The sequence below is a fragment of the Pyrus communis genome, chromosome 16 (genome assembly GCF_041283825.1).
Source record: "Pyrus communis isolate YQ-2024b chromosome 16, ASM4128382v1, whole genome shotgun sequence".
Taxonomy (NCBI): domain Eukaryota; kingdom Viridiplantae; phylum Streptophyta; class Magnoliopsida; order Rosales; family Rosaceae; genus Pyrus; species Pyrus communis.
Window position 1 is genome coordinate 28,276,740 of NC_142580.1, and position 16,347 is coordinate 28,293,086.

The 16,347-nt window shown below is 38.7% G+C and overlaps 1 protein-coding gene and 1 long non-coding RNA gene across 2 annotated transcripts in view; one reads left to right on the forward strand and one right to left on the reverse strand.

Moving 5' to 3' along the window:
* The window catches only part of LOC148690242 (uncharacterized), an 87,476-nt gene that overhangs the window by 23,838 nt on the left and 47,291 nt on the right, over positions 1–16,347 (reverse strand). The gene's annotated exons all lie outside the window — the stretch shown is intronic.
* Positions 8–4,708, forward strand: LOC148690243 (uncharacterized). Its single transcript, XR_015957449.1, has 2 exons — positions 8–184; positions 4,552–4,708. It is a non-coding gene; the product is annotated as an uncharacterized LOC148690243 (long non-coding RNA).

Below are 16,347 nucleotides of genomic sequence, written 5' to 3' on the forward strand. Positions count from 1 at the left end.
ACTTTTTTTTTTCTTTTGAAAAAAGAAACGAAATAAGGATGTGCTGAAAAGCCTCAAACGAGGAAGACGAAAACAACTGCTTTTCTAAGCACTGATCTGATTTTCTCCACAACTATTGCCACGATATGAGTTTTGTGGGAGATTCAAAAGTAACTACCCATAAATTTTTATGTACTTTATAAAGGTATGTATTTCTATGTTTTGATTGGTTTTGTAGGATATGAAAAAATTACGTTGGTTTGTTGGTTCTGATTTGGTTTCTGATTCAATTTAGTTTCAATTCACTTTTGTTTGGGTTTTTGTTTAAACTTTGTTACAATTTACTTTTGATTTCCCCGATAAAATCATGTGCAATTTTGAGGTTTTGTAGGATATGGAGAAACTACGTCCAAGTTTTATTAGATTTGAGTTGTAATTTGTTTGCCAAGGCTCTTTGACACATCTCGATCGAGATCAGGGCATGTTGGCCGTCACGTGGAAGTGACGTAACCATGTGCACAGTGCGGAAGTGATGCGATTATTTATACGCACACAAATTAAACCCTCTTTTTATCAATTGTAGTACAAGTATAAGTAGGGATTGTTCTGGACCGGGGATTAGGAGGGATTGTTAATCACTTGTAAACTGACTCAAAAACGTAAAAACAATATAAAACACTAAACTAGACTCAAAGAATGCGAAACTAAACGTTAAAACACTAAGACAGAATGTAAATATGAAATTGATGAAATGGTGTTGAAGTTTTCCTTCTTCGTGCTAGAATATTTTTAGTATAATGGCACAAATAAGGGTGTCGAATCCACAGGGACTAATTGGACCTAAACAACTACTTGTTTTGCAAAAACTCTATAAGAGAAATAAAACTAATCAATTTAGGCAGATTTGTTGTTGTAACTTGAAAGCACAAGAAAATGAAGTAGACACAAATAAATGAATCAACAACTAATGAAATGAGATAGCACAAATAGAGATGTAGCTAGAGATTCGATTTCACCATTGCTAAGCCAAGTCCATGCTTGTTAAGTCAGATTATACTCATCCCTCTACTTATTTCTTGGGTTTGTTTCATTTAGATATGATCAGCCATATGATGTGTGGACTTGATCAAATGTCCCTAATCATGAACCTAATTGTGATGTGCAACTTTGGTTCCTAATCAAGAATATGTAGTGCATAAGAAACTTTCACAAAACCAAAGGGAACACTCGGCAGGATGTTTGCAAAACATTCCCTTCATTCATTCACATATCCACCAAGATTATGCATGATGTGTGCTTTAATCTTGGCTAAACAACCTGTGGTTAATTCAAATGATGATCAAGCACTAAAATTAACACACTAAGTCACAATTAAATCGGAGAATGAAACAAGAAATGGATAGATTAAATGAGAATTCTGAATTAACTACATGGCACTCTTGCAAGGCTATCGAATCCCTAGAGAGAGATTAGTTACACTTCATGTTTACAAAAGGTTTGACATAAAAATATATAACATGAGTGAACATAGGATTAAGAAGAAAGAACCCTTGAAGCAAAACTGATGTCGAAAGAGGAAGTTCCTCATGGTACAAAACAAAGAGAATCAAAGAAACACCTAAACATTCCAACAACTCAAACTTGAATTGTATGAACGTTTAGGCCCTCTTATCTTCCTCTTCGTCGTAGCACAAGGTCTAAGGGATGTTGTTGGTGTGTTGAATGGATTGGGGAATTATGGAAATGGATGAGGAGTGGTGTTTGGATTATAAGGGAAGATTGGATGTGTTTGTGGTGTGTTGTGTATGAAAATGAGATGTGATTTTTGGGTATGAATGCATGGGTTTTTATAGGGGGAATGGGAGAATATGTGGGTGATTGTTTAAGAGTGAATGTGGTTGTTATGATTGAGAGTGCATGTGGATGAAATAATGATGGAAAAAGAGCTAGGTTGTTGGTGTGTGAATGCATGTGTTGAATTTGTGATGCAATGATGAAAGAGTAAGTGCATGTGTGTGTGAATGGTGGTGCAATGATGAAAGAGTAAGTGCATGTGTGTGTGAATGGTGGTGCAATGATGAAATGATGAAGTAGGAAGGTGGAAATGCATGTGGCTAAGGGTTGTTGATTGGGCTAGAGGTTTTGCATGGCTCAAAGGATTGTTTGATTGGGCTAGGCCCTTTGTTTTATGTCCAAAGTGCATACAAGGCTTTCAAATTCGTCCAACACTTTGGCTCCAAGCATATGCTATCCATTCCAAGCCCAATTTTGCTCCAAAATGCTCCAAAATGCATCTTTTTGCTTCCTTAGCCATATGAACCTAAAAACACACGAAAATGGCTTAAACTACTAAAACAACTATGAATTAACAACATAGATGCACGAAAACAAGCTAAGTAAGTCGCCTAAATATGCTCCTATCAGGAAGCTAATAAAATAATAATAAAAGTAGTACGAATAAATAAAATCCAGCTTTACACAAAGTAAGAGCATACATGTGCAAGCGTGAAAAATAAGTTCAGAGCACGAAGACCTAATGCAGTCCGAGAGAAACCATACTACAAAAACACACCCCAAAGGTGGTCCTACATTGGTGATGATCTGTTAGATATGCCCGGGAAAATCCTCAGGGAAGCCACCAAAAGTGCTAGCCAACTAGAACCTGGAGGGGCGCAAAACAGAAAGTGTGAGTGGGCAAAAACAAAGCTTTTCAAAAACCATTTCAAAAACAAGATTCTAACCCCTCGCCGTAAAACCTGTATACTTCCCAGAAAATATAATATGCATATATATAAATCATGCTCCGAAATATGCCATATCAAATGTCTCTAAATAGAATGCAAGTGCTCAGGAATGTCAAATCAATGTCATGTAATCTGTCAGCCGGAGTCACCTAACATGACCTGTACGGCTGAATCTAGAGCTCAAATCTCCATCTCACTAACTATACCTGCACATGGGTCGAAACCACCTAAAGTGGTCTGTACGACAGGACTGGGTGTAATATAAGTACGCTCAAGTGCTACGATCACGTGAAGGCTGGGCGAATAATCGCGGGTCACCTACGAGTCGGAACCACCTAAAGTGGTCTGTACGACAAGACTGTGCACCTAACTTGGATCCAAGATGAGCGTGTGGTGTGGGAGGTGAACATCACGTGAAGGACTGTGCCCAACTCTGGGTGGGAGCACTAACACCGGGGGTGCAGGTTATGAGCTCTCTATGCATCTCAAATCACTACTGAACGTAAACATAAATCATACTCACCTGGCACTTACCTGTGCGTCCGCAGCACCAAACATATATAAACATATGCGACTCATAATGCGTAAATAAATGGCAAACAATAAGCATGGCATATAAACGTATAATGTTTCAAATCAATTTTTGGGAAAAACATAAGTATATAGGTATATACGGAAAACCAAAAGCCCACTCACTGGTATGTAGAAGGGTCGTAACCCCCTTGCCTCGAGTGACCGCGCTAGTCCTCGGGATAGGTCTCACCTATATGCGAAACAACTATAAAAACGTTAATTTTAAAACACATAACCAACCTTAAAAAATAACTTCTCATACAATGCTCAAATGGGGTGTATGAATACACCAACGTGATCTACTCAACCTCAGGAACATCCCCATATTTTTAGAAAAATTTTCCACCGCCGCACGTGCCCCCACGCGCCGACCACGCGCAGGCACGTGCCTGGCACACTGACGGCGTCAGTTAACGCCGTCAGGAATATTCCGTTAACTTTAACGGATTCCGTTAACGCCGTTAGGAATATTCCGTCCAAATTGACGGAATATTCCGTCGTCTTCTCCGGCGAGGTTTCGGCGCCGTCGCCGGCGCCAGAAAATAGTGAAAATTTCAAAACTTCATATCTTCTTCGTTTTTTAACCAAATTTCACAAAATTGGTACCAAAATGAAGCTTACAACAAGAGGAACAAATCCATACCACTTTCAAGTGCTAAAACACACAGAATCTCGCCGAGAAAACACCACCAACTCCGCCCAACCTTGTAACTCATGATCCCGACATCCAAAACCTTCAAACGAACCACCCCGAGCCTCCTAAGGACCTCACCAAGCTTCCTACAAGCTTGAAATTCCCAAAAACACAAGAATTAACGTGTGCATAAATAGTGACAAAATCGGGGTATCCCGAGTTCGACGTGAAAATGAAGGTATCCTTACCTGAAATGGGTATGGTTGAACTTCTACAGACCTCACGAGCAAGAATATATACTTTGTTTCCTCGATCTGTGAAGATTTGGAGGGTTTTGGGGTGTGTCCGTACAAATGGGGATGGAAATGGGAGAGAGAAAGGGCTCGAGACAGGGGTGCAGGGCAGGGAAAGGGTGAGGGAGGTGTAGGGGAGTGTGTGTGATCTAGAACCTGCCAACAAAAATCCCAAAAAAAACCACACAACGAAACAACCATATTAGGGGCAAAACCGTCATTTCACCCCTACGGTTCGAAAATCTGGAACGGACTGTCACACTCTTCTTCAGTGATCTTCAAAAGTTTGTTCTGTGAAACGAACTCATACAACCTGGGTTCTGTGCAGTGGGTGCTCACCTTACAGGAATTCACAATGCATATTAGGGATTTTTACTGCAAACACTCTGAGCCTATCTTCGTTGGTTGCTGATGCATTTTATTTTTTATATGCTAGTTTTTCATGTAATTTTGCTGTCCAATGTTTTCAACTGGAGTTGTTTTTATTTTTCTTTACACACTATTTAATTTGGTTTCCATCATTTGTAGTTTTAATAGGTAAAAGGCACCTATGACTGGTGTTATTTTTATTATGCTTTTATGTGTATAATATAATCTGAGAGGAAATAGAAAATAAAAGAAGAAATTGGTAAATAAATTATATAGATTAATCTAAAATAAAAGATAGAGAGAGTTAGAGCAAGATTAAAAATAAATATGTATATTCAAAAGATCTTTAGGAGCGTGGAGCACCCGTGAAAAGAAAAGGTCCTTCGATGCTTGTGCAAAAAGGCTAGTTTGATATTAAAGTGTTTCAAAATATATTCCTTGTTCAAATAAAAATATTAACAATGCACAAAAAAAAAATGAAACAATAATTTCTGAACTTTAATCTAATTAGAGTTTTCGTCTTTAAATTAACAATTTATGAATATTTGTGACGACCCGTTCCAATTTTCACTATATTTTCCTTCCCGAGTATCTAAGATGACGATTATGCCCTCGGTGGCTTAGTGACATGGATGTAAATATGCAGTTTTAAATTATCTTCCTTGTTATCGTAATTAAATCGTGCCCGACGTCACGAGTATGTTGACGTGAGTTAGACTCGAATCGGATCGTAACGAGAAGGTTACGATTATTGAAGTGCATAAACGAGTAATTACGAACTAATTATATGGGCTCATTGTCTCTTGGCCCTAATTAGATTTTATTATTTTCTTCTTTTGCCAATCACACACACACACACACACACACACACACACACACACACACATACACCCTTACCCTTTCTCTCCTTCCTTCTCAACTTTTCTCTCGGTCTGTACACCCGAGACACCCTAGTTCGCACGCTTAACCAAATCGGCACAGATCGAGGTTATAAGGACCACCATCATCCTCTTCTCGACTTCACAATCATCACCATACCCTTAGTTTTTTGTTTTGGTAAACGATGACCCGCTGATTCTCGAGCTCCATCACAGTGCAACTTTGGATGACATAATCACGGATGATTCTGAAATTTTAGGGCTTGAGGAAGCTTCCAATCAACTTCCCTAGCATTTTGAAGTGGAGTGGATGTCGGAATAGACAAGTTCGAGAGGGTACATAGTTCGTCGGAACTTTCGAAGGTTTTTCCGACCGTTTTCCATTGGATATTAGACCTCTAATAGTTTCCGGCGAGTACAAACGACGACTTACAGCACCAGACTGCAGAAACCGGCGGAATGGCTGGAGAAGAAGGCGAATATTCCATCGAAGATAACAGAATATTCCTAACAACGTCAGGTGAGACGTACCTCGAGGACGAGCGTGGACAAGCGAGATTGGGGGGCTATAATCCTCCAACTTATCAGTGAGTGGGCATTTGCTTTCTACATATGTGTGTGTGTGTGTGTGTGTGTGTCGTGGTTTCCAGAACATTTTTAAATTGATTTATCCTTTAAACGCCATGTCGAAAATGAGTTACATTTTAAGTATTGCATTACTATACATCGTGAATTATATCATTTGATGCTGCGGAGGCCCAGGTAAGCTTCAAGTGAGTATATTATGATGGTATTGGTTGCATTGCACCTTGTTATGCATATATGCATTTAGAGCTCATCATTTCTACACCCCGATGTTAGTGCTCCTACATGAGGCCAGGGCACAGTCCTTCACGTGATGTTTACCTCCCTTTGGTGCCAGCCCTGTCATATAGACCATAATAGGTGGTTTCGACTAGTAGGTGACCCGCAATTATTCGCATAACCTTCATGTGATCGTAGCATTTGAGCATACGTATGACACTCAACCCTATCGTACAGACCACAATAGGTAGTTTCGACTCGTGTGCTAGCATATATTGATAAGCTATAGATCCAATCGTACAGGTCACATTAGGTGACTCCGACTGGCATATTATTTTATATTGATTTCACCTAGCTTACACAGAAACGTTATGACATGGTATATTTCAGTTTTTACTAACCTTGTGCATTGGTATTCATATGTATATACGTAGTATTATTTTTTGGAGACTATACGGGTTTTACAATGAGGGGTTATTATATTCAGAAAAGATAAATGTGGTTTCAAACGTTTTTTTTTTTGCCCACTCACCCTTCTTTTTTGCGCCCCTCCAGGTCCTAGGTAACTGTATATCTTGGTGGCTCACGAAGACTTCTCGGCGGTTCTGACGATCTACTAAATAATTGTAGGGATCTTCTCCCTGTTTGTATAATTAGTACTTCGTTTGTCTGACTGCACTGTTGAGACCTATGCTCTGAATACTTGTGTTTGGTTATGTTCACTTTCACACACTTATTTCTAGTGTAAATAAGTTTGAGTTTGATTTCTTTTCTTTTTTTTTTATTATAACCCACATTTTCGCATAATTATCACTTCTGTTGTGCACTTGGCTACGTCACCCTCATGTGATGGCCAACACGTCTCTACTCCGGTCGAGGTGTGTCAGTTTAGTATCAAAGCACTAGGTTTGGGCAGTGCTGCATTTTTGTTTAAGTCCTAATTATTTTGATCTCTTATGTCATAATCATGATGCCTCATAGATAGCCACGTACTTCTTCTGAGTTTAATTTTCCAAATATTGGACAACTTGGTGAGGCTATTGCTAATGCCATTCAGTCCTCATTTTGTCCTCCCCAGAGGACCCCTTTAGAGATTGTATATAACTTGAAGCTAAATAATTTATTTGGCAATGAGGGGTCCGAGGGAGCTGAGCGTTGGCTCAACCATGTTAAGAAAACCTTTTGGGTGATGCAGCAAGAGGGAAATCTTTTTTAGGACAGATCGGTCGAGATGGCCACTTGGTTCTTGTGTAAGGAGGTTGCATCATGGTGGAAACAGGAATCTTTTTAGTTGACAGCTGAAGATGCCACAAATTGGGAGATTTTCAAGCATCTATTTCAGATGAGATTTATACCTCCAGAGTATTTAGATCATAAGAGGGAAGAATTCTTGAATTTGAAGCAAAGAAAAACGTCAGCCACTGAGTATCATAAAAAATGATTTGTCCTGATATTGTCCAGAGATTACTGCAAATCCTGTTGAGATGCTCCAACGTTTTAAGTGGGGTACTCGTAAGAAGTTTTATTCTATGGCGACTTCGACTCCCTCTTCTACATATCAAGAATTTTTCGAGGTTCTACTCCAGATTGAGGACTCCGAGAATGCTCCAGATGATAGTGATGAGGAGGAAGAAAAAGCTAATGCTCAGAAAAATAATACTAATAAGGATAAAAGGCAATCATCATACAGTCCTCATAAGACACAAAATTTTAAACGAAGTGGTACTAGCTCTAGTTCATCCAGTGGTGGTTCGAGTTCTACTACGCCGCGGAGGGGCGGTCGGTCTTCAAGAGGTTCTTGATTCCAGAGACAAAGATATTCTAACAGTTCTAGTGCTCCACTTTGTCGAAGATGTAATAATCGGCATTTTGGAAAGTGTAGATGAGGTAGCAATGAATGTTTCACTTGTGGCCAGATGGGGCATCGGGCTAACCAGTGCCCATAGAATCAGTAGAAACCCCAGCCTTTTGCCTTAACACCAGCGATTCCCCTTTGGTACATTTAAGGGCCTCGTGCTTATACCCCAACGGGTTACAGTGGTGCTTACCACTATCAGGGCGATGTAGCTCCATATTGTGGTGGTGCCTATTAGTATCCAGTTGATCCGTATTATCAGGGTGGTTATCCACCGTATCAGGGAGATTATACCTTATATGCACCATACTAGGGTGGTGGACCACAATGGTATACTAGAGGACAATCTCAGAACTTTGATGTTGCTTCTAGCAGTGTTGGTTCGACGAGGCAGCCTAATCAGCCCAGTCAAGGATGCGGTAATCACGGAAATAGAGGTCGTGGAGGTCGGCAATAGGCATAGGGCCGTGTTCATCACATCATTCTGCAAGATGCTTAGAGAAACCCTGATTTGATTATGGGTACGTTGAATATTCTTGGTCATTTTGCTAGATTATTGATTGATTCAGGTGCTACATATTCTGTTATTTCTCATATGTTTGCTTAAAAGACTCAAGCTTACCCCACATCTCTCGGGTATGAGTTAGAGTTTTCGATGCCTAGAGGTGAGACATGTATGTTAATTGGGAGTATTAGGGATGTCCTGTTCTAGTAGAGGATGCTGTCATGCCAGCTAATCTTGTTCCTCTGGATATTGTAGATTTCGATGTTATTTTGGGCATAGATTGGTTACATTATAATCGTGCCAAATTGGATTGTTATGAGAATGTTGTTAATTTCCATCGGTTGGGCTTGCATGTGGTTACTTTTGTTGACGAGTGTTATGGATTGAGACAGGGGGTTATCTCGGCCGTAAGAGTGAAGAAACTATTGAGGAAAGGATGTCAGGGCTATCTAGCTCGTGTGGTGCTGAACGAGGACACTTCTCCTCGTGTGGAGGATGTTTAGGTAGTCATGCATCTTCCTGACATTTTTCCTGATGATTTACCTGGATTACCACCAGATCGTGTAGTGGAATTCGCTATAGATTTAATTCCAGGTATAAATCTTATTTCTTTAACCCCTTATCCAATTACAAGAACTTGTTGATAAGGGTTTTATCCAGTCGAGTACTTTGCCGGGGGGAGCTCCAGTTTTGTTTGCACAAAAGAAAGATGGAACTATGAGGCTGTGTATTGATTATCGACAGTTGAATCGGGTGACGATTAAAAATCGTTATCCGTTGCCTCGTATTGATGATCTTTTTTACCAGCTCCGAGGTGCCTATGTGTTTTCAAAGATTGATATAAGATCAGGGTACTATCAACTAATGATCAAGCGTGAGGATGTCCCGAAGACAGCATTTCAACTCGATATGGTCATTACGAGTTTCTTGTAATGCCATTCGGATTAACCAATTCTTCAGCTACTTTTATGGATTTAATGAATCAGGTATTTTGCCTGTATCTTGACAAGTTCGTTATTGTCTTCATTGATGATATTTTGGTATATTCTGAATCTAAGACGGAGCATACTAGACATCTCACGCTAGTTCTGAAGAAGTTGAGGGAACATCAGTTATATGCTAAATTTAGCAAATGTCAATTTTGGCTAGATCAAGTATCGTTCTTGGGACATATGATATCAGCCCAGGGTATTCTTGTGGATCCTCAGAAGGTAGCTGTAGTAGAGAATTGGGAACAACCTTATATTATCACGGAAGTATGAAGTTTTCTTGGTTTAGCCAACTATTATAGACATTTTGTGAAAGATTTCTCAGCTATAGCTCTGCCATTGACGAGGTGAACCAGGAAGGGAGTTAAGTTCGAGTGGAGTGATGATTGCAAGCGAAGTTTTTAGCAGCTGAAGTATTGGCTCACTCATGCACATATTTTAGCACCAAATGATAGTGGGAACTTCGAGATTTATAGTGATGCTTTCTTGAATGGCTTGGGTTTTGTGTTAATGCAGCATGGCATGGTGGTTGCTTATGCCTCGCGATAGTTAAAGCCCCACGAAATGAATTATCCTACTCATGATCTTGAGTTGGCGGCCATTGTTTTTGCTTTGAAGATTTGGAGGCATTATCTTTATGGGGAAAAGTGTAAGATTTTTACGGATCATAAAAGCCTTAAATATATTTTCACATAGAAAGATCTTAATCTCTGGCAGCAGAGATGGATAGAATTGCTCAATGATTACGACTGCATGATTGAATATCATCCCAGTAGTGCGAACACAGTGGCAGATGCACTTAGCAGAAAATAACATAGCCGAATTAGTGCTCTACATGTATGTCGTATTCCTCTCCTCACTGAATTGAGATCTACTAAAGTTGATTTAGAAGTGGAAGATCGGGAAGAAGCCTTACTTTCTAGTTCTCGAGTCAGACCAATCTTGATAGCTCGTGTGCTCGAGGCTCAAATGAATGATGTAAAATCTCAAGAATTAATTCATGCAGTTTCAGACGAGAAAAAGAAAGATCTCAGGATTAGGAATTTTGATGGTTTGCTGATGCAGGGTGATTGAATGTATGTGCCTAATGTCAAAGAATTAAAGAAAGATATACTGGATGAGGCGCATGTTTCGGCTTATGCAATGCATCCTAGGAGTACCAAGATGTATCACACTACTCGATCTTTCTATTATTGGCCTGGTATGAAAAGAGATATTGCTGAATTTATGAGTCGCTATGTAGTATGTCAACAAGTCAAGGCAGAGAGGAAGAAACCTTTTGGGTTATTATAGCAACTTCCTGTACCTCAGTGGAAATGGGATGGTATTACCATGGATTTCGTGTACAAGCTACCTCATACGTGGAATGGTTATGATGGTATTTAGGTGATAATTGATTGGCTCACCAAGTCAGCACACTTCATACCCGTTCGAGAAAATTTCTCGTTAAGTTAGTTGGCAGAACGATTTATTTCAAAAATTGTCAAGTACCATGGTGTTCTAGTTAGTATCATTTCTGATCGGGTTCCCAAGTTCACTTCTAAATTTTGGGTAGCTTTCTAAGAAGCTCTCGGTTCGAGATTGCTCTACAGCACGACTTATCACCTTTAGACGGATGGGCAATCTAAGAGAACCATTCAGATGCTGGAAGATATGTTGATAGCCTTGATTTTGAAGTTTGGAGACGCTTGGCATAAGCGTTTAGCTTTCATCGAGTTTGTTTATAATAACAGCTTTCACTCTAGTATTGGTATGTCACATTTTGAGGCACTTTATGGTAAACCATGTCGTACTCCGTTATGTTGGTCTGAAGTTGGCGATGGAGTGCTAGTGGGCCCTGAGATTGTGGATAAGACTACGCAGAATATCCAGGTGATTAAAGCTAACCTAAAAATGGCCCAGGATCAACAGAAGAGTATCGTCGATAAACATGCCACTGACAGAGTATATAAAGTTGGAGATTGGGTATTTCTACAGTTATCTCTGTGGAAAGGCGTGGTACGGTTCGGTAAGAAGGGTAAGTCAAGTCCTCGGTATATTGGACCATATCAAATCACTGAGCGAGTTGGTGAAGTTGCCTACAGGCTTGAGCTACCTCCAGAGTTATCAAAGGTACATGATGTTTTCCATGTATCTATGCTTTGTCACTATGTCTCTAATCCATAGCATATGATCCCTCCTCAACCACTAGAGATTAATCCAGATTTGGCCTACAATGAGGAACTGGTGACGATCTTGGATTGGAAAGATAAGGTTCTTCGGAACAAGACCGTTCGTATGGTGAAAGTTTTGTGGAGGAACCATTCAGTCGAGGAGGCCACCTAGGAAACTAAAGAGTGTATGCGAGACTTGTATCCACATCTATTTTATGGTTATTGATGTGTTGTTAATGTGTAGAAGTTTCGGGGACGAAATTTTCTTAAGGGGGTAGACTGTGGCGATCCATTCCAATTTTCATTATAATTTCCTCCCCGACTATGTAAGATGACGATTATGTGCTCGGCAGCTTAGTGACATGGATGTACATATGCAGTTTTAAATTATCTTCCTCGTTATCGTAATTAAATTGTGCTCGACGCCAAGAGTACTTTGACGCGAGTTAAACTCGAATCGGGTCGTAACGAGAAAGTTACGATTATTGAAGTGCGTAAACGAGTAATTACGAACCAATTATATGGGCTCATTTTCTCTTGGGCCCAATCAAATTTTATTATTTTCTTCTTCTGCCAATCACACACACACGCACACGTACACCCTCACCTTTTCTCTCATTCCTTCTCGACTCTTCTCTCTGTTCGTACACCCAAGACACCCCAGCTCGCAAGCTTAACTAAATCGGCAGAGATCGAGCTTATAAGGACCACCATCATCCTCCTCTCGACTTCACGATCATCACCATACCCTTAGTTTTCTGTTTTGGTAAATGCTGACCTGTTGATTCTCGAGCTCCGTCACGGTGGAACTTTGGACAACGTGATTGCGGACGATTCATGAAATTTTAAGGCTTGAGGAAGCTTCCAATCAACTTCCTTAGCATTTTGGAGTAGTTTTAGAGTGAAGTGGACATCGGAATAGGCAAGCTCGAGAGGGTACATAGTTGGCATGAACTTTCGAAGGTTTTTCCGACCGTTTTTCGTTGGATTTTGAACCTCTAATAGTTTTCAGCGAGTACAAACGACGGCAGACGGCAGAAACCGACGGAGTGTCTGGAAAAGAAAGAGAATATTCCATCAAAGATAACGGAATATTCCTAACGGCATCATGTGAGACGTACCCCAAAGGCGAGTGTGGACAAGCAAGATTGAAGGGCTATGATCTTGCAACTTATCAGTGAATGGGCATTTGCTTTCTATAAATGTATATGTGTGTGTGTGTGTGTGTGTGTGTGTGTGTGTGTGTGTGTGTATTGTGGTTTCCAGAATATTTTACAATGATTTATGCTATAAATGCCATGTCGAAAATGAGTTACATTTTTAAGTATTGCATTACTATACATCGTGAATTATATTGTTTGATGCTACGGAGGCCCAAGTAAGCTTCAGGTGAGTATATTGTGATGGTATTGGTTGCATTGCACATTGTTATGCATAGATGCATTTAGAGCTCATCATTGCTGCACCCTAGTGTTAGTGCTCCCGCCCGAGGCCAGGGCACAGTCCTTCACATGATGTTCACCTCCCGCATCGTAGGCTCACCTTGGATCCAAGTTTGGTGCTAGCCTTATTGTACAGACCACAATAGGTGTTTCCGACTCATAGGTGACCCGCGATTATTCGCACAACCTTCACGTGATCGTAGCACTTAAGCGTACATATTACACCTAGCCCTGTTGTACAGACCACAATAGGTGGTTCCGACTCGTGTGCTAGCATATATTAATAAGCTATAGATCTAGTTGTACAGGTCACATTAGGTGACTTCGACTTGCATATTATTTTATGTATATACATAGTATTATTTTTTGGAGACTATACAGGTTTTACAATGAGGGGTTATTATGTTCAGAAAAAATAAATATGTTTTCAAACGTTTTGTTTTTGCCCACTCACCCTTCTGTTTTGCGCCCCTCCAGGTCCTAGGTAGCTGTACATCTTAGTGGCTCACAAGGACTTCTCGGCGGTTCTAATGATCTACTAAATAACCATAGGGATCTTCTCCCCGTTTGTATAATTTGTACTTTGTTTGTCTAACTGCACTGTTGATACCTATGCTCTGAATACTTGTGTTTGGTTATGTTCACTTTCACACACTTATTTCTAGTGTAAATAAGTTTGAGTTTTGTTTTGTTTTTTTTATTTTATTTTATTATGACCCACATTTTCGCATAATTATCACTTCTGTTGGGATCTTGGCTAAGTCACCCTCATGTGGCGGCCAGCACGTCTCGACTCCAGTCGGGATGTGTCAATATTTGTCTCAAAACTTATTACAATATTAAATTAACAATTTATGAATATTTGTCTCTAAACTTATTGAAATATGTAGTAATACGTTTAGAGACAAATTTGTCCTATCTCCTAACCCAATGTCGGATCTCCTAATCCACTCTACCTTGGTTTGATGAACCTCCCGATATAATCTTAGATCTTCTTGATGAAAATAGTAATTAATTGTAAGTTGTATTGGTGCAAGACGCTCTTTTCCTTCGAACGGATGAAATTTCCGTTAAGGTTTTTATCGAGACCCATTGTTTGCACTATATCCTCAATGTTTGTTTGTACGTATTTTAATCTAAATCAATAAATATCATATTTTCTTCAAAATAAAAAAAATACATAATATAGGGATTGAGGCCTTGGATTGATTTGATTTACAAGGTTTTATTTCTCTATTGATATGGAGGATTATGCGGTTGAGAACTATATTTTAATTTTCATGTCATTGCCACATCGTTTAATAATTTAGGATGAGTCATTTAATCCTCATTTAAGACCATTGGATGCAAATAGATATAAGGGTTGAAAGCAAACGTAAAAATGCTTGTCTCTTGATCTTGATCCATTATAACTAGCTATTAGGAAAACAAAAAAGAGTAAATAAACAACGGATTTCGAGCATCACCGTTTGATTACTTTATCTAGATTGAAATTCCCTTGGTTTCTAAGCAACACGTGTCTCGTTTTTCTAGGTTTGATTAGCCGAGACTCAACGTTATATTTAGGAATTTTAATACCAAAGGTTATATTTAGGGGTGTTTTTCAGAAGGATCAGTTTGGAAACAACGTTTCCAATTTTTGCTCCAAAAAATCAGACCGGATCCCAATTTTCAAATTAGAAATATTTCAAAAGTTTTTTTGTTTTTATTGAAATAAGTTAAGAAGGCTTCACAGAATTTCCGATCGGAATTTCTAAATGCATTTTACTTTTCATTCCAACTTTTTTGGAAAATATTTGGATTAGAAAATTTTGAGTTCGAACTCGGAAATTCTAGTATCAAAATCGAAAATACCATTCCAACTTGCACCTCTAGTTATATGAAATTTAAATTGGAGAATTATTTTTAACGATTTATGACTAAAACCACGTCGTTATTCGTTTCCGTCACATTCTAAGTGGCTGATTCCTTAGGGAATCTTATTTCAATAGCTAATCCATTTTGATTAATTAATTAGTCATTTAAAGTATTCAATCATGCAGCCTCGTCACAAATTACTATCTAACGTTAAATATTGTGTTATCCAACTGGAATCTGATGAATAGTAGGCAACCCATCTAAACAATATTATTGTACACAAATTAACTTTACTTAAACACCCTTTACATGACTTAACTAATCCCATTGCACGGTACCAAGGTGGTTCAACCATCCACTTAAACACCCTTTGCATGATTTAACAAACTAAAGCTGGTGATCCAAAACACGTGGGCTTCACAAGGTTAGTGATTAATAGTAAATTAATAAATGAATTAGGGAAAATTGTTTAACAAATTAAAGCTCTTGATCCCAAACATGTTGGCATCACAAGGTTAGTTAAGTCTTAGACCATCTTCAAAAGAGATGTCAAATCATATGTGAAATATTATGTAATCAAATTTGAAAGAAAGAGCAAACTCTAACCGATATGTCAGTCCTATATGGATTGGCATATGAGTTTTCATATGTCAAATTTGACATATGAGAAAAGGTGATGTCAAATTATTTCTAATAATTTTATTGTGTGGGTATCATTAATGCACCAATTATAGATCTTGAATTTTTTTTTAATTGATTTCTTTTCAAAATGGATCCTACAAATATCATTTATAACAAAAAAAAAATATCAGTTGGAAAAAGAGAAAATTTGACATTGCCATGTCACCCGTCAAATTAACATTTGACATTTATCTTTTGACACCTCCATTGGAGATACTTTTAGGCTCGTTTAGATGTGCTTTTAAAATAACTAAAAACACTTTTAGAGAAAATATTTTTAAGTTTCAAAAGCACTTAAAGTGCTTTCTGAAAAAAAAATATCATTTATGTGTTTCTTCTAGTAATTACTTTAAGTGTTTTTCTAAGATTTATTTGAATGTTTACTAAAAATTAATTCTAAAAATATTTTCACCAACAACGCTTTCGATAATTTTAAAAACACGTCCAAACAATCTATTTATCAACTATGCACATCGTGCATGTCTTTTGGGTAGCAGTAGGGGTAGCCGGGTAGGGCCTCAGGAACAGGACAAGGTTGCTTTCGAAATTTTGTTCGTGTCAATGAGTTGTCACGTGTCCTTATTCTATTCC